The sequence below is a fragment of the Bos indicus genome, chromosome 29 (assembly GCF_029378745.1).
Source record: "Bos indicus isolate NIAB-ARS_2022 breed Sahiwal x Tharparkar chromosome 29, NIAB-ARS_B.indTharparkar_mat_pri_1.0, whole genome shotgun sequence".
NCBI lineage: Eukaryota > Metazoa > Chordata > Mammalia > Artiodactyla > Bovidae > Bos > Bos indicus.
In genome coordinates, this window is record NC_091788.1 from 37,955,116 (window position 1) to 37,982,463 (window position 27,348).

Genomic DNA, 27,348 nt, shown 5'->3' on the forward strand with positions numbered 1-27,348 from the left:
TTCTGATGCCTTTGCTTCAGAAGTCCACAGACACTGCCTGATCCCAAGACACCCATGGAGGCTGAGAGCAGCAAGCGTTTCTCATAATTTGTAGAAGGGGTTGGGGATGGGGTGGAGAACAGACAGTATTCTGCCCAGGCCCACAAAGCAGGTACCCCCAAAGTCTGGGGTTACCCATCTGCTGCCATCAGTGTTCTGCCTCCAGATCATCCAAAGTGGCAGAGGAATCCAGACTACTGGTTCTCAAACTGGCCACAACCCAGGGAAGCCATCAAGTGGAGGACGGGGTCGGGGAAGGGTTATGGAGAAGCTCTTGGGGATACATAGGCCATATGCTTTTGCCTCTGGAGGCCTAACAACTCCAGTGACCTCAGCCCTCGGCACTGTGGCCCTGGACTGGACCCCCTCCCACTTACCACAGTGCCCAGAAGGAGCCTGGGCACTTCTTGGGCAGTGCCTGCAGACTGCCCATGGGAGGGGCCAAGAGAGAAGAGGCGAGGCGAGGAGAGGCAAGCCCCTTGATGGCAAGGAGAGTTCTTGTCGGCCGCTGTATCCCCAGGGCCCGGCAGAGGCTGACACACAGCGCAGGGAATGCTAAGAAAAACAGCCGGCGGCAGGGAGTTGGCTGGTGGGCAAGTCACACGGGACACGGGGTGATGAGGGCGGGGCTTCTTCTATCTTCAGCCTTCATTCATTTATTCCTGCTTCACTGAATGAACATTTAAGGAATAGTTAATATAAGGCAAGGACAGAGCATGGCTCCAGATGAAAGCAGGAAGGGTAAGTGGGAGCAGAGGGAGGGGAATAAATGTTTATTGACTTCTGATTACGAACCAGACACAGACTTATGTTAAAACTGATGCTCTCTAGGAACTCAGTTCTGTTTTTTAAAAAGAAACATCTCAACAGGAAGCATAGTGAACACAGGTGAGAGTGGAGTGAGGAGTTGGTAGGGGGTCAGCTCTGAGGGACTGGGGTGCTGGGAGCCCAGGAGGCCTCCCTGTAGAGGAGACTGGTGTTAGAACAGGAGTCAGAGGGTCAGGGGCAGGTGACAGCAAGGCCGCCACGGGAGCCACTCACAGAGCGTCCACAGGCACAGAGACAACAGCTCTGTGGGGGGTGCTACCTCCCACCCTAAGGAGATCAGACTGGGACTGAGGCAGAGATCAGACTGGGACCTAGCCCGGAAAGGAACAGGAGCTGATCTGTGTTCCCTTCACTGAGAAGAGACAATGTATTACCGATTGCTCACTGAGAGAGAAACTTCCTCTTTTCTTTTCCTTTCCTTCCTTCCTGTCTTTCTTTTTTCTCCTCTGAGCTTTCACCCCCAACATAGCTCACAAACCCAGATGCCTACACAAGTAGGTGTGTCAGAGACTGTCTCCCCTGAAAGCTCCATCCCAGCTCGGGCACCTCCTGGAGGGCAGGCCCAGCGTGACCAGACCTGCCTGGTCTCCAAGGGAGGCTAGAAACCCACAAGCTGTGACGTCTCCCCATTTTTAAATTTCAGTAACCAGTTCAAAGTTGTAACAACCGCGGGGTGCGCTGTGGTTTGCCACCTGACATCAACATCACATCCTCCATGAGAGACACGCGGGGAGGACAGACTCCGCAGAAGGAAGGCACGTGTGAGAGGGGTGAGAAGACAGACATTTCTCAGGTGTCCTGGAGCCCAGCTTCTGCCTTGGTGTAGGGGCTGACCAAGCTGGAGCAGCGCCAGCCAGAGACAAGGCGGCAGTCTCCAGGTGTGACCCTGGCCTTGCCAAACCTCACAGCATGGGGAGGGGTCATGAACTCTCCGGCCATTGGTTCTGCTGCTTGCCGTCTTGCCCTCATCTTCTTTCCACTACTCTCTATCTTAATGAAATCGAGCTCATGTACCTTGAACACGGGAAACACGATTGAGTGGAAGATAATGAGGCCCCGAAGTGACTACACAACCCCCGGTGGATGGAGGCCAAAGCGCTGCCCTTGGTCACTACTTCCTGAGACGGTGGCTGCAGAATGTCCTGATGGGACTCCTGCCAGGCCTCAGCTCGGCAGCCCTCCAGATCTGACCTCAAGCGGGAAAACAGCAAGGTATTGATGGCTCCCGTTCAGTGAGGACCTATCCTGGGACTGTTCAGCTCAACAACAAATACTCTCAACTGATATTAGATCCTGTGCAAGGATAAACTCGCCGGGCGGAGGAGAGGGCGGGGGATGGGGAGTTAAATCTGAAAGCATAACTCAGCATTTTCTAAACAGGAGGGCGCTCAGATCAGAGTAAGGTGTGCAGTCCTAGAGATGGCTGGTGGTGCCCCTCACCCCTTGCTTCTGCATACGCCTGCTGGGTGCAGAACAGAAACAGAATCTGAGGACTGAGGTCCTAGGTTTGTGCTTTGGCTCCTCAGCTCCTTAGCTGTGTGACCTCAAACACGTCCCTTAACCTCAGTTTCCTCATCTGTAAAATGGGCAGCATGATGATAATCCCACCTTGGGGGCTGCATGTGTGCCTGGCATGAGCAAGCAGCCCTGGGAGGGCTTTGTCATCTCCTGAGTCCAGAATAAATATTAATCATTCTGCCTCCTGGGGGACAATCCGATGATTTGAGGTGACTCCTGAGTCTCCAGGGTTCAATACTGAGTTAAGGAAATAACTGCTATTTCTGAACCATAACCCATAACTCTGACTGAGCCAGTGCTTCTGTTTTCCTGGCTCCACCAGGAGCTAAAGCACTGGCTCTGATTACTCCCCTCCTCACCCTTACCAGCCAACCTTTCCTTGCCAACTATTTCAAGCCTGAAATCACACTGCAAGGAGAGTTGTAAAAGCCTTGGCTTTTCTTGTCCCTTTTTCACATCTCCCTAGGGCAGCACAATAAGCTGTTACCAAGGCAACCTGCATAGTTCAATCTCCGCGTGTTATTTGGAAATGGCCCCATTTCTCCCCTTGTGACAAAAACACCTGTGGCTGCCTTAGAAACCTTTCTAAGCCTACTGCTTAATGAGGAAATATGTTCTGACCTGATTAAGTTTTCTTTTCCCAGGATGATTTCGACTGTTAAATCAAGAAAGCAGACATTCGGTCACCTAACTTCCCACAGGACTTGACAAAAGCAAATCACCCATCATGCACTTCTCACTTGCCCCCAAACACCGTCGAACTGACCTGCCTTGACAATCTGAAAAGGTGGTATGTACCAGAAATCTTCCAGAAGGAAGACTTCTTTTGTTTCCTTTATTTCTAAGCAATTTCTGGAGTTGGGATTGGGGTCGGAGATCCCTCCATACTTCCCAGTGCTAAATAGTTAAAACAGTGTGAAAGGCAGTAGAAAGAGTTCAAGGCTTGAGAGTCCAATATTCTGGATTTAAATCCCAGGTTGACCTTTTACTGGGCTTTAGACAGTAAAGAATCTGCCTGCAATGCAGGAGACCCAGGTTTGATCCCTGGGTTGGGAAGATACTCTGGAGAAGACTGGAGTGGCTACCTACTCCAGTATTCTTGTCTGGAGAATTCCATGGACTGGTAGAGGAGCCTGGCAGGACACAGTGCATGGAGTTGCAAAGACTCAGACATAACTGAGCAACTAACTCAACAACTTGACCTTTTACTAGTTATGTGACCTTGGGCAAATTATTCAGCCTCCTAATTCTGTTTCTTACTGGTAACATGGGAGTAACTCTACCAACTTCATGGGATGGTTATAAGAGTTTAGCAAGAAATAAACACGAAAACTTCTGGAGGTGCTAGGAAAACCACCAAGCCAGCGCTAGGTAGCATTAACTCATGCACTCTCACACTTTTTCAAAAGATGGGGAAACAGTGTCAGATTTTATTTTTGGGGGCTCCAAAATCACTGCAGATGGTGATTGCAGCCATGAAATTAAAAGACACTTACTCCTTGGAAGGAAGGTTATGACCAACCTAGATAGCATATTCAAAAGCAGAGACACGACTTTGCCAACAAAGGTCCGTCTAGTCAAGGCTATGGTTTTTCCTGTGGTCATGTATGGATGTGAGAGTTGGGCTGTGAAGAAAGCTGAGTGCCGAAGAATTGATGCTTTTGAACTGTGGTGTTGGAGAAGACTCTTGAGAGTCCCTTGGACTGCAAGGAGATCCAACCAGTCCATTCCAAAGGAGATCAGTCCTGGGTGTTCTTTGGAAGGAATGATGCTAAAGCTGAAACTCCAGTACTTTGGCCACCTCATGCGAAGAGTTGACTCATTGGAAAAGACTCTGATGCTGGGAGGGATTGGGGGCAGGAGGAGAAGGGGACGACAGAGGATGAGATGGCTGGATGGCATCACCGACTCGATGGATTTGAGTTTGAGTGAACTCCGGGAGTTGGTGATGGACAGGGAGGCCTGGCATGCTGCAATTCATGGGGTCGCAGAGTTGGACATGACTCAACGACTGAACTGAATTGTTGTAAAGTGCTGCCCGACAACCCTTCAAGGCTCCCAGCTAGGCCCATGTGGGAGAACTCTGAAAGAGCAGGTTCCAGAAGGCAGCAAAGAATATGGCTTTCTGAAACAGACTCCAGACCAATCTGAACAAAGGTCCACACATATTAGGGGACCCATACATCTATGGGGGATGTATGGTCTCTCAGGACAAGGCTTTTGGAGCGCATTATCATCAGGACATTAATATTTACATGACTGGATGCTCCTCAGGCCCCTGAATAACTCCATCTGATGCCTCTTTCCCCAGAGACAGGTTCCAAGTGAGAAGACCCAGGGGTGAGGAGCCATTTACTGTGCCAAGGGCAGGAAGGCACCCATATCACCTTTTTTCTCCCCAAACTAGATTCCCTCCCGACCTCCACTTCCAGCAGCCTTCCATCCTCACTTCTCCCCTCCAGGCTCGTTCCTTCACCTGTGAGGTCCACCACCAGGTTTGATCTAGTCATTGTTCAAATGTCTTTTAGGTGCATCCATCGCTATCCTTTCACAGACTCCAAAATGGGACTTCCTACCTCCAAATTGCCAGGCACCTAGGGATTAATGTTTTTTTAAACACTGCTTCTAACTCCATCCAACCTTCCCTGAAGCTCACCATCTATTTGCTTTCCCCTTCCCTCTTCTGTTTCTCTCTCCACCACCTTGGCTGGGAAGAGTCTAAGCATAGCCTGACATGCTGTCAGGACCTGCACCTCCATCCTCTTTCCCCATGTGCCTCCTGAGCCCATTCCTGATGTTTTCCAAAACTTTATCAACCCCCCAGCGCTCAGGACACATCACAGAGACCATGCTCTGGGCGAAGGGGTAAGGGAAGAGCCGCACTCTCCCAGCTCAGTCTTCCCATTGACATTATGGGGGTCCCCAAGGCACCTTCCAGGAAGGCAGTTGGAAAACCCCAGCCCTGACCCCTCACTCCTGTTGATCCCCATCATCCCCTCCACCACCTGCCTTATCCCCCATCCTCCAGCAGGGCACAGAGGGAGTGAGCGAGGGCAGGCTCTGCACAGTAAACAGTACTTGGTTCTCACAGAGCACATGGGAAAGCTGGAGTGGTCTTTGGGAGAAGCAGTAAGGAGGGGCAGAGGTGGCTTACTTCATCCCCCTAGACCTCGGTCTCACCTGTAACACAGGAGTTTTACAAGGACAAATGAGTTGGTCCCAGGGAAAACTAACACCCTGTTCTCAGGCCAGGTTCAATAAAGGGTCGTGATTCTTATTACCATGGCTGAGTTCCCACATTCAGCCCATTCTGATGTTTTAACTCAAGCCCTTCTTACATGGACACTAAGGAGAGAAAACCTCAGATTTCTCCAGAGATCACATCAGTCAATAGGATGACAGAACTCAGATGGCTGGATGGAACTCAGATCAATAGCATTCAGCTTCAGTCAATACGATGGCCAAAAAAATAGGCCATCTAACAAGTAGTCCATTCTGGAAACTTCCCGACAGTAAAACACAGCCCAACCACTTAAGAGAAGCCTCCTGCTTGTCTGCCCTGCGGCTCTGATGTGAAAATAAAAACATGCTAAGCTATTTCACATCGAACTTTCATTTCTTTTTATTCCATCCCAACTGCTGAGATGACTCAGAAAGGATCTCGCTCTGCAGCTGGCAGTCTTCCACCCCACCCCACACTTTCTCATCTGCAGACCAGGCTGAGCAAACAGGTTCAACCATCCCAAGGATCAAGATGAAGGTTAAGCCAAAGACACACTCAGGGCAAATAATAGGAATCTGTACAGGGTCATGCTACTGGGTCTGTTTTACCTCCAAGATGAGGGGCCTCGTTCTCCAAGCTGACCTGGGGCCATCCTAGGCTGGTATAGAGTGAGGCCAGCTCCAGACACTACCTCTGCCAGCCATGTCTGACCCTACAAATTTCTGGGTCCAGCAGAGGCAGGTAGGTGCGTTGTCGGGGTGGGGGGGGTGTGGCAATAGTGTAGTCACGGAAAAAGAGAAACCAGGCCTGAGCCTCCTCAACTCTACTCATGACTCAGGCAGCAATCTACAGAGGCCATCACCACACAGGTGAGACAGGGCTGAGCTGTATCAGCACCACGGTGAGCTCTAGACTCCTCTCTCTCCTGGTGCACAGGAGCCATAGGAGCCAGGGTCTCTGGCAGCTTCCTGCCTGGTTTTAGCAGACTCAGCCTTCTCCAGCACTCTTCCACATCCCCCAGGAAAATCCAGAGAACACAGTCAATCAGGGCTGCTGAAGACTGGTTTTTAAAACACCCAGTGTTTGGTATCACACTCAAAACCTTGTGCTCTTCAGCTTGGCATTCAAGGCCCTGCACCAGCAGAGCCTGAGCCTCCTCTTCCAGCTATATCTCCCTCCACGCCTCCATGGGCTGTGGACTCCACTTGACTCTCTGTTCTACCTATTCCCAGAACAAACTAAAAGCTTCCGATCACCTGGCAAATATTCCGCATCTAAAAAGATCAATAAGATGGGGACCCTGTCCTCTAGGAACCCCAAGGTTTGCCGCTCTGTCTTTGCTCTTACTATTCTGTCCACCTAGCCTGGAATTTCTTCCCTATGCCTTCTCCAGCTTGAAAATGCCTGGTGATCCCTTATTGTCAGCTATCTCGGAAGTATTCCTTGCTCTTTTCCCAAAGACATCATCCTGCCCTCCCATGGTGCTCTTTACATGAAGTGAAGTGAAAGTATTAGTCACTCAGGTGTCCAACTCTTTGCAAGCCCATGGATCTTCCAGGTTCCTCTATCCATGGAATTCTCCAGGCAAGAATACTGGACTGGATAGCCATTCCCTTTGCCAGGGGATCTTCTCAACCCAGGGATTGAACCCAGATCTCCCACACTGCAGGTGGATTTTTTACTGAGCTACCAGAGAAGCCCAACACACCATGCAGCAATGTCTATGTAGGAATCAGCATGATTCTCCAGCAAGACTGGGAGATTCCCAAGGGCCCAGCATATGTCTCATTCACGCCTGCCTGCCTGCATCAAGGTCAAGGCCTATGCATGCACGAGGTCTCCAGTGAGTGCTGACAGCAGGGGGACCTTTTGTTTTTGGCAGACTTAGAGGACCAGGGTCCAGACTTACTCTGCTGCTTCAAACAACTCCAAACCAGACAAAATAAATGTAACAACAGTTTCCAGACACTGGATGTGAGGCAACAGAGGATGGATTCCTCAGAGGGTCAGAGCAAACGAGGTTAGTTCTTCTTGTCCCAACTCTAGACAGTTTCCAGGCCATGGCACAGGCAGGGGGTATCCAGGAAAAGTCCAACAGTCTCCCCAAGTTGGGAAGAGAGAGCTGGGACTCTAGGTAGCCAGAGTTCACAGGAGACAGATACACACAGAGAGATCTGTGGAAATCTGCAGGAGATCCCCCTCCAGGTTTCTGCTGAGTGTTGACAGTACTGGTCAGGATTAGAGCGAACAATCCTTGAGCCTCACATTGAGCCAAGACTAATTTGTGCCCCAACCCACCAGAGTGGAATTACCTCGTAACTCATAGAACATCAGTAGGGCACTAAACATGGCGTTGCTTGGTAGTGTGAAAATTAATGGTGGTATAAAGGCTGGTCTCAGCTATCACTGCTGAACAGTAAGCCTTCAAAAGATCACACCATTTTCAAGTAACTTAACTGTCCTCAAACAATTCCAAGACTATTTATAAAAATACAAAAGTAACCAGAACCCAACAGGGCAAAATTCCCAACATTCAACATCTAAACAAAAATTTTCAAATATACCAAGAAGAAAATATAATCTATAATGAGGGGAAAACCAATCAGTAGAAACAGATTCAAAAATATAGATAATATAACTAGCACACAAGGACATTAAAATGGTTCCTATAATTATCTTCCATATACTCAAAATGCAAAAGAAGATTAAGCATGTTAAGCAGTGACAAAAAAATAAAAGACTCAAATCAAACTTCTAGAAATGGAAACTACAAATGTCTGATATAAACCATGCCATATGGAAATAAGAGCAGATTAGACACTACAGAAGGAAAGATCGATGAACTTGAAGAAACAGAAACTATGCAAAAGCAACCACACACATACACACACAAACTGGGGAAAAGGTAAATTCAGCATCAGACAGCTGTGGAACAACTTTAAGAATACTAAAATACATGTGACGGCATTTTCCAAAAAGGGGAGAGAGAATAGAGAAAATCCCTAAAGAATGACTAGTTGAAAAATTTCCAAATGTGATGAAAGCTTTAAATTCACAGATACAAAAACTCAATTAACTCAAGCACAAGAAATATGAAAACTGCCCAAAAAGTGAAAGTGAAAGTCACTCAGTCATGTCCGATTCTTTGTGACCTCATGGACTAAACAGTCCATGAAATTCTCCAGGCCGGAATACTGGAGTGGGTAGCCTTTCCCTTCTCCAGGGAATCTTCTGAACCCAGGGTTCAAACCCAGGTCTCCCACATTGCAGGTGGATTCTTTACCAGCTGAGCCACAAGGAATGCCCAAAACTAACCAAGGCACATAATAATTCAATCATTTAAAATTAGTCAGGAAAGTAGCCAGAAGTAAAAAAGAATGAACAGGTGAACTTCATAAAATAAAAATGACAGCAGATTACTCATATGAAACAATGCAAGCCAAAAGACACCAGAACCACATCTTAAAATGCTGAGAAAAATATAATTGACTTAGTGACATGTATGACAACAAGAGTATAAAGGCCACGAGGGAGGAAATGAGAATATACTATGTAAGGTTTTTATACTACATGTAAAATAATACAAGATCACTTGCTTGTAGACTATGACAAGTTATGACACATATCATGAATCTTAAAGCAACTACGTAAAAAAAAAAAAAAACCAAAAAACCTAATAAACTGACAAAGGCAATAAAATGGAATTAAAAAAAAACTACTTGATCCCAAATTACTCAGAAAAAAAAAGGGAGGATATAAGAAGAAAAAACAGGACAGATTGAAAACAAACAGCAAGATGATACAACCAGAGTTAACCCATCAGAGGTAAACCTGGCAGAGAGTTGTACCCTGGGCCCCAGATGCCAGCAGATCCCCATGCACAGCACTACACAGTGAAAAGAGAATCCGCCAGGCCCCAGCACCCAGCATCCCATGTGCCTCACACTTAAGGCCTGTCCCTCAGGTGACTGACTGCACCCCACTAAGGAGACTCTGACACAATGTTCTCCAGATGGGTAGACTCACACTTCATCCTGGACTCAGAGCACACCTGTCAGAGGGAATTGTATGGAAAACATCCCAGTTGACATGCTCAGGTTAAATTAAAACGCATGATCTGAAGCAAGATGGTACAGTACAAAGACTTTCAGAGTTAAACTTAACTACAGTAATAATCACATTAAAAGTAAATGGCCTAAATATCCCAATTAAAAGGCAGAAATTAAAGGCTAAATTTACAAAATGCAAAGCTCATCTATATGCTGCCTACAAGAAATTCACTTTAAATGTAAAGACACAAACAATTCAAAAGCAAAAGGATGTAAAGAGATACACCACACAAACACTAATTTTTAAAATACCTATCCATTTATTTAATTGTGGTAAAATATACATAACATTTTCCATTTAAAACATTTAATGTGTACAGTTTTGTAACATTAAATACATCACACTGTTGTATTTCACCACCATCTACCTCCAGAACTTTTCTATTATCTCAGACTGAAACTTGTACTTCTTAAACATTAACTCCCATTCCTCCCTTTCCTGTGCCCTTGACAACCATCATTCTTCTTTCTGATTCTATGAATTTACTACTCCAGGTACCTTATATATGAGGTTGTTGTTCAGTCACTACCATCTCTTTGCAACCCCATAGACTGTAGTCCACCAGACTCTTGTCTATGGGATCTTCCAGGCAAGAATACTGGAGTGGGTTGACATTTCCTTTTCCAGGGGATCTTCCTGACCCAGGCTGAACTGGAATCTTCTGCATTGTTAGGAGGATCATTTACCCTTTAGTGACTGACTTATTTCACTTAGCATTATTGCTTCAACTTTCATCCATGTTGTCAAAACTTTCCTTCATTCTTAAAGCTGAATGATGTTCTGTTGTGTGCAGGTATCACATTCAGTTTACCAATTCATCTGTCAGTGGACCCTTGGGTTGCTTCTACCTTTTGGTTATCGTGAATGATGCTGCCAGAAACACTGGTGTACAGATACCTGAGTCTGTTTACATTTCTTCAGGGTATATACTCAGAATTGGAATTGCTAGATCACATGGTAATTCTATCTTTAATTTTTTGAGGAACTGCCATACTGTTTTCCACAGCAGCTGTACACTTTACACATTTCCACCAGCAATACAAGAAAGGGATCCATCTGAGCCACTGGGCTTCCTTGGTGGCTCAGATGGTAAAGAGTCTGCCTGCAATGCAGGAGACCCAGGTTCAATCCCTGGGTCAGAAGATCCCCCGGAGAAGGAAATGGCAACCCACTCCAATATTCTTGCCTGGAAAATTACATGGATGGAGGAGCCTGGCAGGCTACAGTCCATGGAGTCGCAGAGTCAGACACGACTGAGCCACTAACACTTGCCAATACTTCAAATGGTTTTCTTTTTTCTTTAACAATTGTTATTCTAATGAGTGAGAAGTGGTAGCTCCTTGTCATTTGATTCACATTTCCCTAATGACTAGTGATACTGAGTATCTTCATGTGCTTATTGGCCATCGGTATATCATCCTTGGAGAAATGTCTATTCAAGACCTTTGTCAAATTTAACCTTGTTTTTTCATTGTTGAGCTGTAGAAGTTCTTCAAATATTCTGATATCAATCCATTAGCACTAATTGTTTTTAATTTGGATTGGCTATATTAATACAACACAAAGTAGATTTCAGAACAAAGAATATTACCAGGGATTAAAAGGGTCATTTCATGATAAAGGAGGTCAATTCATCAAAAGAACCTAACACTCCTAAATGTTTTAAGTGAATTATAACAATTCAAATCATACAAACTACATCCTCCATTTACAACAAAATTAACTTAGAAATCAATGTTCACTAGGCGGAAGAAGAACAAAATAATAGCATAATGCTGACTTTCCTCTTTTACTACTTGTAATTCCACCCAGGAAGGAGCAGATAAATTAGCAAGACTTACATGTCTTCAATGCTAGGCATACCTGACCTGGGTCATTTGTTTCATTTTCTTGGTTCAGTCTTCCCTCTTCTCCCCACCCTAAACTCCAAGGACTGCACTTGTAAGCCACAGCTAAATTACAACAATCAAGCTGTTTGGTGTTTGCTCAAGCCTTTCACATAAACCAATGAAAAGGAAGAGAAATGTAATGGAGCAAACACCTACTTAATAAACCTCCTTTATAGTCCCCAAACCTGAGAGAGAAATGTCTATTCAAGTCTATTAAATGTCTATTCAAATGTCTATTGCCTTTACAGAGATCTCTCTGTCATGGGACAACTATGCAGAAATAAACTCGAGCCTTCTGAAAACCCCAAACTCTAAGGAGAAACTAAACAATTTCCGGACAGAAATCCAATCAGATTAAAACAAGGTCTTTGCTGACCTGATTAGGTCAGTCTGGAAAAACCCTACCAGGACTGGACAACAGTGTCCAAGAGATGATTCATACAGCTGGTTACTCTGATGCCCTTTTCACAGCAGATTAGCAAATTACATAGCAATAAGCAAAAAGACAGTAAGACCCCTTAGGAAAAATTTCACTTCCAAGCTCAACAAATCTACAAACTCCTTTTTTGTAAAGCAGTGCTTCCAAACTTGCCTTACAGTAAGAATCACCGAATTTAAGCGTTAAAAATACAAATTCCTATGTCCTTCTGGGCTTCCCTGGTGGCTCAATCGGTAAAGAATCCACCTTCAATAGGGGAGACCTGGGTTTGATCCCTGGGTCGGAAAAATCCCCTGGAAGAGGGCATGGCAATCCACTCCATTATTGTTGCCTGGAGAATCTCCATAGACAGAGGAGCCTAGTGGGCTACAGTCCATGGGATTGCAAAAAGATGGACATGACTGAGCGACTAAGCACAGAACAGAACATGCCCTAGAGAACCTAAGCAAGAATATCTGGAGGTGGGGCTCCATATCTTTGACAAGCATTACAGATGCTTAACAGCCAGCAAATACATTAGCTTGGAAATAAGGCTCACGGGTTAAAACTCCCAATGTGGCCACTTACTGGCTGCAGCACTCCATCTAACATCTCTAGGTCTTCCTCACTTCATCCGCAAAATGGGCTCACCACCTACCTTGAACTGTTTCCAGAATTCTTGCTAACTGCTACTGCTAAGTTACTTCAGTCGTGTCCGACCCTGTGTGACCCATAGACGGCAGCCCACCAGGCTCCCCCATCCCTGGGATTCTCAAGGCAAGAACACTGGAGTGGGTTGCCATTTCCTTCTCCAATGCATGAAAGTGAAAAGTGAAAGTGAAGTCACTCAGTCGTGTCCAACTCTTAGCGACCCCATGGACTGCAGCCTACCAGGCTCCTCCGTCCATGGGATTTTCCAGGCAAGAGTACTGGAATGGGGTGCCATTGCCTTCTCCAGAATCCTTATATGTTCACAAAGCCCCTAGAACACTGCCAAAAGCACAGGGCAGCAAGGTAAAAAATCAGAGCTATTGCTACCTTGAAATAAAACAAAAAAGCCATAGAAGCTGTCCAAATGAAATCTACTAAGAAAAATTCCAATCTAATGGAAACTACAAAGGCATCAAGCCAGATTTCTGGCATGATCAAGGGGGAAAAGCTTTTCTAGGCACTATGACTGCCAAGAATGCTAACTTTCTCACTCCAGGGTCCAGAACTTCACTGCAAGTCCTCTCTCCCATCCAGAACCAGAGTTCAGGCCTGCGCAGGGTCACAGCTTTGGACAACAACCATAGAAAGTCTTTCCTTCCCAAGTCCCTCTGTCACCACCACCTGCAGCTCTAGGACCAACAACAGTCAGAGACCTGACAGTCAAGTGGAAGCATCTTGGTTGCACCAGTAGGAGATGGGACTCCTGAGTAAGAGGCAGGCAGCCAATGAAGAGGGTGGGAAAGGCCTCAGTCACAAACAGTAGTATCACTAGGACACTGCCGAAGTCTGTAAAGTTTCCAGAGTTAAGGTGGGGCATTCTCAGGGTGAGTGACCCAGATACTGGACAGCTGAGAAAGCACTGACTTGCTGAAACCCTGAGGTGCAGAGTCAAACACACACCCACTCACCCACCCTCTTGGAACCCAGGAGGAACCAGGCACACCTTGGAGATACACAAGCACCAATGACCTTTGTACCCTGCCGGCCCAGAACTAGGGATTGGTCAGTGATGCTGGGACAAGAATACAGGATAAGAACAGATCCAAGCTGCAAAGATCGATCCTCACTGCCCTGCAGAAAGGGCACAACCCAAAGGGTTACAGACCAGAGCGTCATTTGGACTCCACTCTGCAGCCAGACTGCCGCTGGCAAGTCACCGCACTCATACCTCTTTCCCCACCTGTACGATGGGCAACCTGATTCTAATGTCACTATAAGTGTGACCGGCAAGACGCTCAAGTACGGGGTGGAGGGAAAAAAGCGGACAGTGATGGGTGAAGCGAGGCTGGACACCGGACCTGGGCGGGGAGCTCGAGTACTGCCTCCCTCCCGCTGTTCCACTGCACCGGGCAGGAACGCCGGTCCCAGCGGGAGTCACGCGTCCCTCGCGCCCAATCACCAGCCTTTGCCAGGTGAAGTGGGCACGCCCGGGGACGCGCCGGGAGCGACGGCCAGCGCCGCCCCCATTCCCATCCTCGCCCCTCCCCAGGTCCGACTCACGTACCCCAAGCCGCCTCCGCAGCTGCCACAGCCGTCGGGGGGTTAAATCGCAGCCTAAGCCCACATTTCCGGAACCGACGAGGCCCGCCCCCTCCCGCCGGAAGTGACCCCTTCAACGTCCGGGCGCTGGGAGCCGAGTCCTACGTCACTCTTCCCGCAGCACGTTGGGCGCGCCGCAGGCCTCTGAGTCACCACGATAGCGTACCCCCCGCCCCCCCCACAACCCCCGGGAACACTCGCCGCCACCCGGGGGACCACACCCACGGGAGGGCCCACGAGATCCCTCCCGTGAGAGGGGAGGCTGGCCCCGCCCCCACAGGCCATTGCCCCGCCCCCAGGAGGGACACCGCCCATTGGAAGGCCCTGGGCGAGTGCGCATGCGCAGGTTTCCGCGGATTCTGTGACAGGAGAGAGATGGTCTCATTTTTTTTTTTCTTTCAAACAGTACCTGACCTTCAGGGTGAGACTTAAAGTGGCCCAAAGGAGACCCGAAGGGAAACGAATGGAATTCCAGCACCAAGGGGACTCCCTCGACGGTCTGAGCTCAGACTTAGGAATCCCCACGCCAGGACTGAAGTGATCAGTGTCCTAAGTGTCCCCAAACAGCAGTGGCTGTCAAACTGGAACTGACTGGCTGGCTCCTCAAAACAACTGAGTAGCTTCTGAAAAGTAATCTGTTTCCCAAGGCCCTCATTTGTTTATTTCAGTCTCTCGGTCGTGTCCCACTCTTTGCGACCCCATGGACTGAAGCACGCCAGGCCTCCCTGTCCATCATCAAATCCCGGAGCTCACTCAGACTCATGTCGATCGAGTCGGTGATGCCATTCAACTATCTCATCTTCTGTCGTCCCCTTCTCGTCCTGCGTTCAGTCTTGCCCAGCATCTAAGGGCTTTTCTAAGGAGTCAGTTCTTTTCATCAGGTGGCCAAAGTATTGGAGCTTCAGCTTCAGCATCAGTCCTTCCAATGAATAGTCAGGGTTGATTTCCTTTGGGATTGACTGATTTGATCTCAAGAGGCTTCTCCAACACCACAGTCCAAAAGCATCAATTCTTTGGTGCTCAGCTTTCTTTATAGTCCAATTCTCACATCCTTACATGACTCCTGGAAAAAAATCATAGCTTTGACTAGACGGACCTTTGTCAGCAAAGTAACGTCTCTTCTTTTTAATATGCTGTGTAGGTTTGTCAAAGCTTTTCTTCTAAGGAGAAAGCATCTTTTAATTTCATAGCTGCAGTCACCATATGCAGTGATTCTGGAGCCCAAGAAAATTAAGTCTTTAACTGTTTTCATTGTTCCCCTGTCTATTTGCCATGAAGTGATGGAAAATGGACCGGATGCCATGATCTTGGTTTTTTGAATGTTGAGTTTTGAGCCAGCTTTTTCACTCTCCTCTTTCGCTTTCATCAAGAGGCTCTTTAGTTCCTCTTCACTTTCTGCCATAAGGGTGGTGTCATCTGCATATCTGAGGTTATTGATGCTTCTCCTGGCAGTCTTGATTCCAGCTTGTGCTTCATTCAGTCCAGCATTTTGCATGATGTGCTCTGCATATAAGTTAAATAAGCAGGGTGACAATATACAGCCTTGACGTACTCCTTTCTCAATTTGGAACAAGTCTTATTCCTAGTCTAGTTCTAAGTGTTGCTTCTTGACGTGTACAGATTTCTCAGGAGGCAGGTAAGGTGGTCTGGTATTCCCATCTCTTTAAGAATTATCCACAGTTTGCTGTGATCTACACTATCAAAGGCTTTAGCGTAGTCAATGAGGCAGAAGTAGTTGTTTTTCTGGAAGTCTCTTGCTTTTTCGATGATCCAACAGAAGTTGGCAATTTGCTCTCTGGTTCCTCTGCCAAGGTCCTAGGTTACGTATAGTCCATTCTGTGTGGATAGTGCTTAAAAAATAACAGGCAGCCTAACTCACCCAGAATCACTGGGCTGGTGCCCCATGAAGCAAGGCCCTGCTACTAGTGCTGTCTTGTCTAGGCAGCTTGTACTCAGACAAGCTGACCTGGAGGTGAAGCGGTTCCCTGTCTGCTTCTTAGCAGCGTCCAAAATTGCAGCTTTGTAAAAGTGGTGCCCTAGGATGAGAGCTTCTTAGACCAAGGAAATCTTCTGACCAAATTGAAAATTTTATTCGATGTTGAATTAAGACCTGGCACTACAGTGCCAGGAGCAGCAATGCTTTTGGCCTCATTATCCTCATTTGATTCTTTTTTCTTGTTACACCTTTCCTTTCAATGGATACTCTCAGATTTCTTTTTCAAATTCTTGAGAGAGTGGATCTGATTGGCTAAGATAATCACTGTTGACTATTGAGCTGAGTTTACTCTTTCTTTGAAGAGTCCCTCATAGATTCCCTCGTGGCTCAGATGGTAAAGAGCCTGCCTGCAGTGTGGGAGGTGTGAGTTCCATCTCTGGGTCCAGAAGATCCCCTGGAGAAGGAAATGGTAACCTACTCCAGTATGCTTGCCTGGGAAATCCCATGGACAGAGGAGCCTGGCAGCTACATACAATTGATAGGATCACAAAGAGTCGGACATGACTGAGCGACTACACTTTCACTTTCATGAAGAGTCCCTCATAGGCTGCCAGGGATGGAATCAGTGAGGAAGGCCATCTAAGCTACTGCCCCTTCTGGGACACAGGTAGCACTTTTGAGGGATGCTGTGGCTGGTTTTGAAAACGTTTAACTTTGAACATAATGTCGGCATGGCTCCCATTGACAGCAGCTGTCAGAAAGCTGAGTTGAAACTGTTTCTGGGGGCAGGGAGGGTCAAGACAGTGAATCTTAACCTTTTGTTATAAACATTTTTTGTGGTATAATTTTTCATTTGGTATTTGTTTTAGAAAATACTACTGATGGCTTGAGTGTATATTCTACAATCCTTTAACTTACTGGTACAATGGTAGAACATGAATATGGACACAGTAGCCTGGGCTAGGGTAGTCATCTTGAACCATGAGGTAACCGTGAGACTAGAGGTCATGCCTGACCACACAACAAAAGAGAGGGAGCCTGAGCCCTGACACCATGGAGCTCCATGCCCTATGACACTGCTGGATGCCCACATCTGGATTTTTATACAAAAGGAAGTAAACCACCTTTGTAAGCCACTGTTGTTTTGGGTTTTCCTATCACTGACATTCTTTAGAATGTCATTCATATACTCCACTTTTGGAAAGCCCCTTTGGTATCCCCAAGACTCGGTAAGTGCCCCCCTTGTATGTTCTTCAATTTCACATTTCCGCCCCCCCCCCATTTTTTTTTTTAGTATTTGCTGCATTTTTCTGTAATTGAACATTCACTCTCTCTAGATGGAAACTTCTCTAAGGTAGGAAGACACTATTCTATATATCTTTTCACACGGATCCTAGAAACTCCTGAAAGACTGACAGCACTATCCTGTGAATGTGACAGACACAGAGATTCCACTGAGGGTGTTGAGAGGAAATGACAAGGGCTGCTCTCTGAATCAACTGGGTCACTGCCAAGTCATCTTAGGATGGGGTGGGGAGAGTAATGCTGGCTGTGCTGAATAAGTAAAGATAGAGAATTAGGGCAAAAGAAGGAGGGGGCAAACTTGGCACAAAATTCAGGTCATCTGAAGCAGATGGCATTAGAAAAGCCTGCTCTTCCTAGCTTGTTTCCTCTTATTTCCCATTTCTGGCTCTTTTTAACCTCCCTACCCTCTATGACCCTGGTCCTCTATCACTTGCACCCATGTCCCCATACACCAGTCCTTGAATATTTCTAATTTCCTATTCAGACCAACCCTGACACAGGCAAAAAAGTGAGAAAGAGAAAGCAAAGACAGTTTTTTACTATCTTCTCTTGTTCATTCACTCCACATACATACACTGAATACCTGTACTGTTAGACCAGTGGATGCAAAGTGAACACACTATCCCCAGTTTCAAGGAAGTCACCTTCTTGGGTTGAGATTTTACAGGAAACAAGAGATATCCCTATTCTAGCCATCTCAGTCCTTCAGATGACCTTGATCAGGAACAGAATACATATTAAAGTAGTCATCCTGTTTCTATCTGCTTCTCAATACTGAATCTCCTTAATACTGAATCTTGTTATGCTGGTGGACCCTGATACTGGGAAAGACTGAGGGCAGGAGGAGAAGGGGATGATAGAGGACAAGATGGTTGGATGGCGTCTCGATGGACATGAGTTTGAGCCGCTCCAGGAGACGGTGAAGGACAGGGAAGCCTGGCGTGCTGCAGTCCATGGGGTTGCAAAGAGCTGGGCATGACTGAGTGACTGAACAACAACAAATGCTGGTGGACTGGATGAAGATATGATGTGAACAGAAGTAAGGGAGGTGAGACAGGCAGGTCAGAATGTGAGGTAACAAAGACAAGATACTTAAACTGAGATATTGAGAAAGACTTGGAACCTGAGTTGGAAAAGCACTTTTCCAAAAGAAGTTTGACCGTGTGGTAGGTTTAATCCCCAATTCAGTGCTAAGGAGATCTCCAGTGAAGACTTTGTCTTTTCTTTTTGTCCCATGAGATCTCAGGTCAGATCCATGTAGCTCTTCCTCATTCTTGCTCCACCCTAGTGACTCCCACTCTGTGCCTTGCATTTCGGCCTGATCCATCTTTTTGGGTGGATCTTTTGTGTCTCTTGAGGCAGGGGGTGGTAGCTACCTATGCAGTTGCCATTCTCAGGTTATCTTTAAAAACAGAATGCCTTCTGTTATATAGCCATATGTGCAGTAGCTACAAGATTGCATTTCCCACCTTCCTTTGCTCTTAGTCATGACTGGTGACTTTGTGATATAAGCAGACCTGTAAGAAGGATTTCTTGGAAGACTGCCTTCAAAGAGCTGATTCAGCTGGGAGATGAGTCTCTTTCCTTCCCCACCTTCTTCTTAACCATTGTCTGGACTTCAGATATGATGGCTGGAACTCCTGCAGTTGTACTGACCCATCATGTGACCTTGGAGATGTAAACTAGCAAGCTCTGGATGTCCCACATCCAGATTTCTTTTTATGGGAGAAAAAAAATCAAATTTTATCTTCTTAAAGATATTGATGTTTTAGGTTTTTTGTAATGTGCATCCAAACTTAAACCTGACACTACTATGTGCTTAATGTTGTAAGGCTTTATTATTATTTATTAGTTGGATTTGATCAGTAAGTTCAGTTCAGTTGCTCAGTCTTGTCTGACTCTTTGCAACCCCATGGACTGCAGCACACCAGGCTTCCCTGTCCATCACCAACTCCTGGAGCTTGCTCAAACTCATGTCCATCGAGTTGGTGAGGCCATCCAACCATCTCATTCTCTGTCGTACCCTTATCCTCCTGCCTTCAATCTTTCCCAGCATCAGGGGCTTTTCCAATGAATCAGTTCTTCTCATCAGGTGGCCAAAGTATGGGAGCTTCAGCTTCAGCATCAGCCCTTCCAATGACTATTCAGGACTGGATCCTTTAGGATTGACTAATTTGATCTCCTTGCAGTCCAAGGGACTCTCAAGAGTCTTCTCCAACACCACAGTTCAAAAGCATCAACTCTTTGGTACTCAGCTTTCTTTATAGTCAAACTCTCACATCCATACATGACTACTAGAAAAACCATAGCTTTGACTAGACCTTTGTCGGCAAAGTTATGTCTCTGCTTTTTAATATGCTGTGTATGTTTGTCATAGCTTTTCTAAGAAGCAAGCATCTTTTAATTTCATGACTGCAGTCACCATCTGCGGTGATTTTGGAGCCCAAAGAAACGAAGTCCCTCACTGTTTCCATTGTATCCCCATTTTTGCCATGAAGAGATGGGACTGGATGCCATGATCTTAGTTTTTTGAATGTTGAATTTTAAGCCAACTTTTTCACTTCCTTCTTGCACTTTTATCAAGAGGCTCTTTAGTTCTTCTTCTCTTTCTGCCATAAGGGTAGTGTCATCTGTGTATCTGAGCTTATTGATATAACTCCTGACAATCTTGATTCCAGTTTGTGCTTCATCCAGTCTGGCATTTCTCATGATGTACTCTGCATGTAAGTTAAATAAGCAGGCTGACAATGTACAACCTTGATGTATTCCTTTCCTAATTTGGTCAATGAATTTATATTTAATTTTTTTTCCTTTATGCTTTTTGTTAAATTTATTTATAAACTGTATATATACCTAATCTGATATAAATGCAGAGTTGCAATTACAAGTATGCTTTCTAATAGATTTTGGACTTCTTTCTTTCTTTTTTTGGCTTGGTTTCCCCATTTATTAACAACCTAGTATATGCCCTCCCATATAAATCCCTCTCATCTAAATCCTAATCTACAGGTCAAAACAGGCTGAGAGCAGGGTGGGGAGAACCAAAGAAAAACAAAGCACAGGGCCGTGAATGAAGGGTGGTGGCCCTTGTTGTTCATCATGAATGTTCTGCAGTAGGATCACATTCCCCTGCCCTTCTGTGTGCTCACCACCCCCAGGTTTGCCATGACCATGGAAGTTACTTCAGCCAGTGGAGTTTGAATAGAAGTGATAAGTCACTTCCAAGTGGAGCCCTTTAAGAAACAGAGCCCAATTTGCCACACACTCCCTTCCCCTGCGTCCAGAGGGAGCCTCCACCCACTTTCCTCCCTGAGAGAGTGTGATGAGCAAGGCTCCTTGTTCACAAAGTCAGATGTGAGTGAGGAATAAACCTTAGTTATATCGAGACTTTGAGGTTTGGGGGTTTTATGTCTTCATAGTGTAACTCAGTTTCTCTTCACTTAAACAAGAGGGTATAACAGGAACTCCTAATTGTCTCCTTCATTTGGTAACTAAACCCCTAGTCTAGGGCCACGCAGCTAAAAAGTTCATTTCCTAGCCTCTGTGACTTCATCATAGCCAATGACAAATGAGTGAAAGTGAGTTTATAACTTTTGGTTGTGGCCTTTAATGAAAGGGGGATATCCTGCTTCCCCTTCTGTCCTAGCTGGAATCAGTTCAGTTCAATTCAGTCACTCAGTCGTGTCTGACTCCTTGTGACCCCATGAATCACAGCACGCCAGGCCTCCTTGTCCATCACCATCTCCTGGAGTTCACTCAAACTCATGTCCATCGAGTCGGTGATGCCATCCAGCCATCTCATCCTCTGTCGTCCCCTTCTCCTCCTGCCCCCAATCCCTCCCAGCATCAGAGTCTTTTCCAGTGAGTCAACTCTTCGGATGAGGTGGCCAAAGTACTGGAGTTTCAGCTTTAGCATCATTCCTTCCAAGGAACACCCAGGAACTTCCCAGGATCCTTGGAAGGAATGATGGACTGGTTGGATCTCCTTGCAGCCCAAGGGACCCTCAAGAGTCTTCTCCAACACCACAGTTCAAAAGCATCAATTCTTTGGTGCTCAGCTTTCTTCACAGTCCAACTCTCATATCCATACATGACTACTGGAAAAACCATAGCCTTGACTAGGTGGACCTTTGTTGGCAAAGTAATATCTCTGCTTTTGAATATGCTATCTAGGTTGGTCATAACTTTCCTTCCAAGGAGTAAGCGTCTTTTAATTTCATGGCTGCAGTCACCATCTGCAATGATTTTGGAGCCCCCCAAAATAAAGTCTGACACTGTTTCCACTGTTTCCCCATCTATTTGCCATGAAGTGATGGGACCAGATGCCATGATCTTTGTTTTCTGAATGTTGAGCTTTAAGCCAACTTTTTCACTCTCCTCAAGAGGCTTTTTAGTTCCTCTTCACTTTCTGCCATAAAGGTGGTGTCATCTGCATATCTGAGGTTATTGATATTTCTCCCGGCAATCTTGATTCCAGCTTGAGCTGGAATGCAGATGTAATAACAGGAGCTGGAGAAGCCATGTTAGATCAGAGGTGAGTATCACATGTGGAAGATGACAAAGCAGTAAGAAAAAATTGGGTCCCCATCACTGTGGAGTGAACTGGACTATTATTGCATGGAAGAGAAATGAAAGTGTATTCTATTGAAGGCAATGTTATTTAGGCTTTGATTACAGCAGTTGAGCCTGTAACCTAACACTCATAATCTGTTAACAAATCTCTGTGTTAACTTTGCTTTGACAATTAGAGTCTGATGGATAGAGACAAGATCTTCTCACATGGACTTCCAAGTGAGTAAGGTAAGGTCCCTGCATTCTGGAATCTGTGATCTAGCATGGGCTTCAGAAACTCAAGCAAGGACAAAGCTACATAGCCCAGACAGCTTCAAGATGCTGTAGGAAGACTTGGAAGGGGAACCTATATCACTTGGGCTTTCAGGGGGGTTGCCTAAAGAAGGGGATCATCTTAGGTCATTTGCCCCAGAGTAGCCCATGATTCCAGGTTTCCTGTACAAGTGATTTATTTCAGAATTCTTCCTGAGAAACCAGTAAGGGCACAGGGGAAGCAGGACAGGCAAATGGATGAAACCGAGTCTTGTGTGATATCATGGAAGCCTTGGAGAGGGGAGCTGTAGCCTGCTGTCACAGGCAGCTCTGGAACATAAGTTGTGTCTCTAACATACCTAATCCAAGGCTTGGGAACTGGGCTTTCACACTCCCACCAGCTCCTATCTTTCAGCCTTCAACTAATGACCACCCAGTGTCTATGGGTTCTTGTATGAGATTCTCCAAAGTCAAAGGTGCCCACTAGAAGCCAAAGAACACCAAAGCCAGGGAAAAGGCAACTTCAGATAATGATGAGTTGTTCTACATTTGCTCTGCTGGCTCCAGCATCACATCAGGAGTCCCATGAGGGAAAAGAGCCCCTTCTAGTCCTTAGAAGAAACCTTATCTTTTTTAAATTTAATTTTTATTTTATATTGGGGTATATGTGAGTTACAATATTATGTTAGCTTCAGGTACACAGCAAAGTGATTTCGGTTATTTATATATATCCCTTCTTTTTAAGATTCTTTTCCCGTATAAATTACTACAGAATACTGAGTAGACTAGACTTTCCTGTGCTATAGAGTAGCTCTTTTTAGATTTCATACTTTATATATATTAGTGATTTATATATATATTACTTTATACATATATATTATATATAAATATATAATACATATAATAATATATAAACATATTAAAATATATTATATAAACATATAAATATTATATATATTACTTTATATATATTAGTCCCAAACTCTCAATTTATCCCTCACCCTTTCCACCTTTCCTCTTTGGTTGCCATAAATTTGTTTTTGAAGACTATTTCTATTTTGAAGAAATCATTCCTGATGAACCAGGATGAACTACCAGCTGGAGTGAGGGTGCACTTCACCCCAGTGGAAAGCATTTCACCCTAGCATTTAAGTCCCCCTAAAGCTCGCACACACACACACACACACACACACACTTAAACGTTTTTTAACAGCATGATGCATGAACTGGTGTAATTATTAATAAAGTGCTCAGCCAAGACATTTGAGGCTCGGTGTCCAGCTTGGGTACCCTTTGGTGTCACACTGCAGCCTTCCATATTTCCCTTGGCATTGGCTGTGATAAGGCTCCAGAAGGACAAACAAAATTCCCCAGCCACTCAGGCCAGATGGATGTAAGCAGGAAAAAACAGCTCTCTTCCAGACAGCAATCCCAAGGCAGCCCCTAGAGCAGCTGGAGGTCAGACAGCCTCTACTTGCCTTGCTCAGGCCTGGAGGCCCACAATGTAGCCCATTCATTCCACAGGTGGACAGCTCTGCACAGCACTCACACAGCTCTCCAGAGGCTGACTCATAGCTCCAACCGCCCGAATTCCAGTCCCTAGTTTGTCACTAAATTCCCTTGGTCTCCAGCAACTTTTCCTGATGGCTTGGTGCATAGAGAATCTGCCTGAAATGCAGGAGACACAGGAGATGTGTGTTTGATCCCTGAGTCTGAAGATCCCCAGGAGGAGGAAATGTCAACCCACTTCTGTATTCTTGCCTGAAAAATCCCGTGGACAGAGGAGCCTGGCAGGCTACAGTCCATGGGTTGGCAAAGAGTCAGACATACCTGAGCTACTCAGTACACATGCACATATTTTTGCTGAAGTATTTTGAGGAAGAGATTACCATTTCACAAAGTATAAACAACCACAATGCTATTTTGTTCCAAACAACAGTAACATCTAGTATCCTGTGCATGTCCAATACTCTAAAAAAAAAAAAATGCCTTTTCACAGTTTGTTGATTCAAATCAGAATCTAGAGAATGTACATGTATTGCATTTGGTTGTTGTCTTTAAAGACTTTAAGTAAGAGTCTCCCCTCCTTTTATGCCATTTATTTGTTTAAAATATTTGAGGAGGTGAGGTTATTTGCCTTATAGAATGTCCCAAGTATTGGGTTTAGAGCAGGGGCCCCCAACCCCCTGGCTGTAGACCAGTACCAGTCCTTCAGCCCTTGGTCTGTTAGGAACCAGGCCACACAGCAGGAGGTGAGCAACAGGCCAGTGAGTGAGGCTTCATCTGTATTTACAGCTGCTCCCCATTGCTCTCTCATCACCCCTAGATAGGACAGTCTTGTTCCAGGCAAACATGCTCAGGGCTCCCACTGATTTTGCATTATGGTGAGTTGTATAATTATTTCATTATATATCACAATGTAATAATAATAGAAATAAAGTGCACAATAAATGTAATGCCCTTGAATCATCCTGAAACCATCCCCACATCTCCTCCTCCTCCTGCTGCCACCCTGTGTCCCCCTGCCCCAGCCCCAACCAGTCCTTGGAAAAATTGTCTTCCAGGAAACCAGACCCTGTTGCCAAAAAGGTTAGGGACTGCTGGTTTAGAGGATTGCCTCTCTGTTCCTGTATCTGTTTATTTCCCCCCAAACTGGTATTTAGATCTAGTCATGAGTTGAAAATTTTTCATTGGAATATTTCATACATAGCTCTGTATATTTCTTGTGGCACCACTTCAAGAGGCTCATAATTTCTAGTTGATCCACTTCGATAGATGCTTATGGGAAATAGATGGGGAAATAGTGGAAACAGTGTCAGACTTTATTTTTGGGGGCTCCAAAATCACTGCAGATGGTGATTGCAGCCATGAAATTAAAAGACGCTTACTCCTTGGAAGGAAAGTTATGACCAACCTAGATAGCATATTCAAAAGCAGAGTCATTACTTTGCCAACAAAAGTCTGTCTAGTAAAGGCTATGGTTTTTCCAGTGGTCATGTATGGATGTGATAGTTGGACTGTGAAGAAAGCTGAGCGCCGAAGAGTTGATGCTTTTGAACTGTGGTGTTGGAGAAGACTCTTGAGAGTCCCTTGGACTGCAAGGAGATCCAACCAGTCCATGCTAAAGGAGATCAACCCTGGGTGTTCTTTGGAAGGACTGATCCTAAAGCTGAAACTCCAATACTTTGGCCACCTCATGCGAAGAGTTGACCCATTGGAAAAGACTCTGATGCTGGAAGGGACTGTGGGCAGGAGGAGAAGGGGACGACAGAGGATGAGATGGCTGGATGGCATCACGGACTCGATGGACATGAGTTTGGGTGAACTCTGGGAGCTGGTGATGGACAGGGAGGCCTGGCGTGCTGCAATTCATGGGGTTGCAGAGAGTCGGACACGACTGAGCAACTGAACTGAACCGAGATGCTGTGGGTCCTGATGTTGTCAAACTTATACATCCATTTATAAACTTCCCCTTTGACTTTTCATCCTATGGTTTGTTGTCCATTGATGACCTTTGCCTAGATCTGTTGTTTCATGAGGATGTTGCAAAACAATGATTTGCTGTTTCTACCACTCCTGAATTTAATTCCTAGAATTCTTCAATTAAAAAGGGTATTCCTTCGACTATGTGTAGTTACATGAAGTATGCTTCACAGCAACAAAAGTAGCATAAATATTGATGATTATTCCCCTTTCTCAATGGTCAAAATAATGAGTTGGTACCACTGTGATCTGTCACAGTGACAAATTAGATGTTGTCTATTACCATTTGGAACTACTGGATTTTTATATATTTGATGTGATGCTAAAATTGTCCCACCTTTGATCTTTTCATATGGATTCGTAAACTTTGTCTGGCCTCTTCTGGTCTTTGAAGGTCCTCAACTTTCTGGTCCTTCAAGATTCCCAGGCTTATCTTGTGCATTTCTTGGTCCAGCCCTGAAGTCAACCATTTCTTCAAAAATTTCTGCATGTTCTAGTGAGAAACGGTAATTAGAGGCCACAAGCTATGCCTCAGGATAGTCACTGTTAGCACATTGCCATTGCTTCGAGGCTTTTTAGTGGTCAGCCCGAAGAAGTACAGATATTCTGTAAAGAAAAAAAAAAGGAAAAGAATTAATGGGTACAAACTTATTTTTCCAAGTTTAAAGACTGTGGGCTTTTCACTTAACACTTTTTTGTTTTATACTTAAACATCTTCTCTCTATCCACTGAAAGTCTTGCTTCATAACAACATTAACATTAATTACTTATTTGCTTTAACCTGTAAATTAACCAAATTACTTATTTGCTTTAAACATGATACTTTCAAAATAACAGTAGAACTATCACCAGCCATAAGGTATTGGATACAGTCTCACATTTCTTTGGATTTTTGGATTTGTTTTGGAGGGAGGGTGCTTTTCTTTGTTTTTCTCTTTGCCCTTAGAACATACTCTACTCTGAACACAGCGGCAAAATCCTGCATTTAAAATCCACTTAAATAATGTTTTGTTCTGTGAAACTGTGTCACCAGTTTGATACAATTAGGTTCATTTGTCTTAGTTTATTCTCAATTTTGACAGATATATTTATCTATTTTTGATACTATATGGTTGTAAAGTCAAACTGTAAAACAAGAAAAAAATCTCACTTCTGTCTCTGTCCTGCCTCCATAAATTATGACTTGTATTGGTTTTGGTTTAGTTTTCTACTCTTTCTTATTGAAAATAGATATGCATGTGTATGTAAAAGCGACAAACTATAGGTACTTTTCTGGACCCTCTGTTTTAAAAACTAAGCAGTGTACCCTGAAGATCTCACCCATTCCACACCTCTCTCCATCCACATTATAACCAGGTGCTGGGATGCCCTGTGCCTTAATCCACACTCCCTGGTGGATGGTCACTTCAGGTATGTTTCTGATCTTTTGCTTTTACAATGTTGCAGTGAGTGGCTTGTGCATCTGGAGTTTTGTATTCTTGCCAGTGAATCTTTGGGATAATTTCCTAGTAGCAGAATTGCTGAG

General features: G+C 45.1%; 1 protein-coding gene and 1 long non-coding RNA gene across 3 annotated transcripts in view; one reads left to right on the forward strand and one right to left on the reverse strand.

Moving 5' to 3' along the window:
• VPS37C (VPS37C subunit of ESCRT-I) overlaps positions 1 to 14,375 on the reverse strand; it is a 30,364-nt gene extending 15,989 nt beyond the window's left edge. Inside the window, exon 1 of one of the 2 annotated variants that reach the window (XM_019955130.2) lies at positions 14,241 to 14,375. The gene's annotated coding sequence lies outside the window, so the exon portion shown is untranslated. Of the gene's footprint in view, positions 1 to 416; positions 1,619 to 14,240 lie in introns of those variants that run through there. The other variant, XM_019955131.2, reaches the window with a different exon arrangement.
• LOC109554548 (uncharacterized) lies at positions 694 to 25,823 on the forward strand. The gene is made up of 5 exons (XR_011564961.1): positions 694 to 780; positions 1,511 to 2,079; positions 3,030 to 3,175; positions 22,265 to 22,316; positions 25,331 to 25,823. It is a non-coding gene; the product is annotated as an uncharacterized lncRNA (long non-coding RNA).
• Positions 25,824 to 27,348: the final 1,525 nt, after the last annotated feature.